Source organism: Octopus sinensis, unplaced genomic scaffold, assembly GCF_006345805.1.
Source record: "Octopus sinensis unplaced genomic scaffold, ASM634580v1 Contig14924, whole genome shotgun sequence".
Lineage (NCBI taxonomy): Eukaryota > Metazoa > Mollusca > Cephalopoda > Octopoda > Octopodidae > Octopus > Octopus sinensis.
In genome coordinates, this window is record NW_021833440.1 from 22,853 (window position 1) to 28,565 (window position 5,713).

A 5,713-nucleotide genomic window follows, 5' to 3' on the forward strand; every position below is an offset into this window, starting at 1 on the left:
CTCACCCTCTTTCTCTCCGTTCACGCACACACACACACACACATGTATGTGTATGTATGTATGTTGTATGTATGTATGTATCTATCTATCTATCTATCTATCTATCTATATCTATCTATCTATATCTATCTATCTATCTATCTATCTATATCTATCTATCTATCTATCTCTATCTATCTATCTGTCTGTCTGTCCGTCCGTCTTTCTATCTATCTATCTATCATCTATCTATCTATCATCTATCTATCTATATATCTATCTATCTATCTATCTATCTATCTATCTTCATCAATCCATCCATACATCCATCTATCTATCTATCTATCTATCTATCTATCTATCTTCATCAATCCATCCATCCATCCATCCATCCATCCATCTATCTATCTATCTATCTATCTATCTATCTCTCTATCTATCTATCTATCTATCTATCTATCTATCTATCTATCTATCTATCTATCTATCTATCTTCTATCTATCTATCTATACACACACACACATACATAATGCACAGTAGTTTCCATAGCCGTTACTCACAAACGCAAATATGACCTAGTCTTAGGTGACTCTATAGTGTAGGCGTGAGAAAACGTAGCTACCCTTTAGGCTGTACCACCTTTGATGCGACAGAACATTAAGGAAGTGACAGCTGAAGGGAAGAAGGATTTACAAGCAGTCGGCTGGAATTTATTTCTAGCTGAGAAGCTTGGGGCACTGTGAAATGAAGAGTCTTGCTTAAGGATAAAATTCATTTCTCGATACAGGGATCGAACAACGTTATGATCGAGTCTAACACGAAAACAGTGGGCCACGCGCAGGTTACTATGTATGTATGTATGTATGTATGTATGTATGTATGTATGTATGTATGTATGTGTGTGTGTGTATACACACATACATATATATATATAAATACATATATACATGTATATATATATATATAAATATATATATGTATATAATCACAATAAGGGTGAAAAAAATTGAATATTAATTAATAACATCAATTTAAAACACCAGGTGGCCTAGCGTATAAAAACTGGGATACAGTAAAAATTATTAATACAAATAATGAGAGAGAGTCAACATGTGGTCACTCTAACGCTAGATATAGATCCACGAAGGGAATGCACCACTAAAGAATTGTTCTCAAGAATTAGTTCAACGCGCCAAGAATGTAAGTGAACTTACATTCTTGGCGCGTTGAACTAATTCTTGAGAACAATTCTTTAGTGGTGGATTCCCTTCGTGGATCTATATCTAGCGTTAGAGTGACCACATGTGGACTCTCTCTCATTACTTGTATATATGTATATATATATGTATAAGCATACTTGCATACTTAATCACACACACGCACACACACACATACAAAAACATATACACACACCATTCTAAACAAGAAACAATACATTGGATATTCTAGTCCTGGGTATATTTCTCCCCATGTCCATCTCGGAAGACGACGAGATAGTAATTTCTGGATTGGTTTTATTAAAGATTTTCTCAGTTCAACTTGACCTGGGGTTAAACAACATTTTAATCAGTTGTTGCTGTTGTTTAACCCTAGGCCAGTTTTGATTAAGCAGGCAACCTGTGATCGAAAGTGTTACTGCTACCAACATATCGTATTTTATTCGGGCATAGTGCACCTAGGTCTATACTATTCAATGTGACCTTCTCTTTATTGTTTGTTTTAAGAGAGTGGGTGTGTGATATGAGTGAGATTTGACTGCTATTTCATTAACGGACAAATTCCTTTTTGCGCCAATTGCTGTGTTGTGAGCCCCGGTGCATTCGATCCTTGGATTGCCGTCCCCACCTGCCAAATCGGTCCCAGGTTATCGCACCCGAGGAATAAATCCTGAGAAGTGGAATGGATGATGTTCAAGATATCGCTAGCTGTGCATTCGCGGCAACATTTTCGCCATCTTGTCTGCGGTGCATAGCTGAGACAAACTGAATTAAAGTCCCTGGGCAAAGCGATCCATTGGCGCCTATATCCTTCTCCTCCTCTTCCTCCTCCTCCTCTTCCTCCTCCTCCTTTTCTCCTCACTTTTGCTCCTCCTTTCCCCTCTTCTTCATCATTTGAAGTCCATCTTCCATACTGGCATGGACTGGACGGTTTGCCGGTATCCGACAGATCCGAGGACTGTATCGTGTTCCAACGTCTGCTTTTTATAATATTTATTTATTGGCAGCACGTCACAGAATACATAAATTAACAACAGACCCTTGGCACCGTGGGGCACCCGGCAACTGTCCTTCATGTCCATGTCTCATGCCGTAAAATGAATCTGACGGATTGTCAAACAAATGGCGTAGAGTTTGGTTATGTTTTCTTTTTATATTTTTGGCTGTTTCTTTTATGCAGTGTATATACAATATTTACATCATTTACATTTGACGGATATGTGTCTTCATCTAAATATTATAAAAAGCAGACGTTGGAACACGATACAGTCCTCGGATCTGTCGGATACCGGCAAACCGTCCAGTCCATGCCAGTATGGAAGATGGACATCAAATGATGAAGAAGAGGGGAAAGGAGGAGCGGAAGTGAGGAGAAAAGGAGGAGGAGGAGGAGGAGAAGGATATAGGCGCCAATGGATCGCTTTGCCCAGGGACTTTAATTCAGTTTGTCTCAGCTATGCACCGCAGACAAGATGGCGAAAATGTTGCCGCGAACGCACAGCTAGCGATATCTTGTACATCATCCATTCCACTTCTCAGGATTTATTCCTCGGGTGCGATAACCTGGGACCGATTTGGCAGGTGGGGACGGCAATCCAAGGATCGAATGCACCGGGGCTCACAACACAGCAATTGGCGCAAAAAGGAATTTGTCCGTTAATGAAATAGCAGTCAAATCTCACTCATATCACACACCCACTCTCTTAAAACAAACAATAAAGAGAAGGTCACATTGAATAGTATAGACGTTTCGGCTGATTTATTTTCCAGCGTTCATTAGGTGTCCTGGTAGGATTTTTATGGTAACGACAAACAAGATGAGGACATGTATCCGTCTAATCTAAAAAATATAAATAATGTACAGAATTCCTCACCTCTAAAATATACAACATTGTATATACATTATATTTTTGCGTCGAATGTGATCTTAGCAAATATAATTGATAGGTTCCAATTAAAAAATAGTATGGGAATCGATGCTCGTATACCGCAGAGACAAGTTTGTTATTCATCACACATTATTGTCAGAAGAGTAAGCGTTACCTTGAACTTTCAATCAATTCTTTTTCAGCTAACGTTTCCTGAATATTCAAAAAAAATACTACCAAAAACAACCAAAATTCCTACAAAAAAGATTCCAGAACGGTCAAGAAAACTAAACAAGAAATTAACAGAGTTTATATTTCTTACCATATTTTTTTCAGCTACACCAACTACCATCCATGGTATACACATACGACAGCCGTAGTCAGTACTATGTTGCCACCAGCTGCGGCGAAGGATTAAGCTCGGATTTCACCGCAATTTAAACCTACTGTGTATGAAACCAAATCAGAAATAATCTCACCATAATCAACCAATCATCTCTCAGTTTGCTATTCGTTTGAAGAGAAGCTGCTTAATACCTTTGTGTAGTGACTATCATTTAAATCCTGAGGGCATTAAATATGTATTTATCATGTATTTGCAGTCAGATATTTAATAACACTAACATGGGGCAGTGATATTTAGGTTGTTTGAAATTAGTTTTTATTTCATCGAATATTATGAAATAACGTTCAGTAATAAAAGATTGTGCAATATTAACAGCGTCCAAGAGGACTGTGGGTGAGAGAGAGAGAGAGAGAAGGAGAGAGAGAGGGAGAGAGAGAGGGGAGGAGAAGAAAGATAACGGGAAAGACAGCACGAAAGAGAAAAGAAGAGACATAGATGGATAGATATTAGAGACATAATGGATGATGTACAAGATATCGCTAGCTGTGCGTTCGCGGCAACATTTTCGCCATCTTGTCTGCGGTGCATAGCTGAGACAAACTGAATTAAAGTCCCTGGGCAAAGCGATCCATTGGCGCCTATATCCTTCTCCTCTTCCTCCTCCTCCTCCTCCTTTTCTCCTCACTTCCGCTCCTCCTTTCCCCTCCTCTTCATCATTTGAAGTCCATCTTCCATACTGGCATGGACTGGACGGTTTGCCGGTATCCGACAGATCCGAGGACTGTATCGTGTTCCAACGTCTGCTTTTTATAATATTTATTGGCAGCAAGAGAGAGGGGAGGAAAAGAAAGATAAGGGGAAAGACAGCACGAAAGAGAAAAGAAGAGACATAGATGGATAGATATTTCTCTCTCAACTCTCAAGCGTAGCTGTGTGGTAAGAAGCTAGTTTCTTAACCACATAGTTCCGGGTTCTTATACTATAGCCTCGGACCGACCAAAGCCTTGTGAGTGGACTTGATAGACAGAAACTGAAAGAAGCCTGTCGTATATATATATTCATACACACAGACATACACGCATATATATATATATATATATATATATATATATATATATATGTATGTATCGCTTGACAACCGACGTTGGTGTGTTTATGTACCCGTAACTTGGTGGTTCTGCAAAAGAAAATTATCCAGAAAAATTATTGAATTGAAAACCCGACATTTTATTTACTGCCGACAAGGAGCTGTGCTTGCGCGGTAGATTTGAAAAGTTAGAATGTATAAGCACGGGGCATATACTGGATTGCCACGTGTATATGCATTTAATCTAAGGTGTACCTGCTGAAGAAGACTTCGCCTAGCAAATTATTTTATTTGCTAAAAAAAGCCTGAAACCATTGGTCCAGGAGTTAGATGGTAAATGTTTTTTATTTTTCATTCCCTTCGAAATTTTATCCCTAATAGTGGTTTGGAATATAACTGTTCTCTCTAGCGTGCAAGAAGTCCTAATGATGGATGCCTCTTATGTGTTTAAATGTACATTGTATATGTATATGTATATATATATATATATGTGTATGTGTGTGTGTGTGTGTCTGTCTGTGTCTGTGTGTATGTATGCGTGTTTGTGTCTTTATTTTCCATTACCGCTTCGTCCCTGTAACTTAGCGGTTCAACCTAGGATACCGATAGAATAACTACCAGGTTAAAAGAATAAGTCGATTCATTCGGATAAAATATTCTTGAAGGTGATGCCCCAGCATGGCCGCGCCCTGTTGACTGAAACAAATAAAAGATTAGCGATAAAAGATATGGAATTAAAGAATTACGTAACACAGAATCAACGAAATATAACGATGTGCTTTATTCTTGCTTTGTGTGGGTTTTCTCAATGGAGAAGGGTTTTAAACATAGAACTGTAATAAAAGTTGACTGCGGTCAGTGAATCGCTTCTTTTATTTTACATATAAAACTATAGAAGAGCATTTAATTTTTTTAAATAAAAGTTCGTTTTGATAAGAAGAGGATTTCATTAATAAACCTTTTATCTTTCGTAATTAGATTCGTGAATTTTTAAATACAAATTTAAATTAATGTCTGTTCATTTCCATTGTTGTCAATATATATTTTCAGCATATTTTCTTTATTGCTGGTGATATTTTAATAGACCAATGGAATTTATGAGGCATTGACTGCATATCAATGATTTTAATGTGGTTTAACGTGTTCTGATTTGGAATCCTGCCGAGGTCAGCGTTGCTTTCATTCTTCCGATGTCGATAAAATTAAATATAGTCA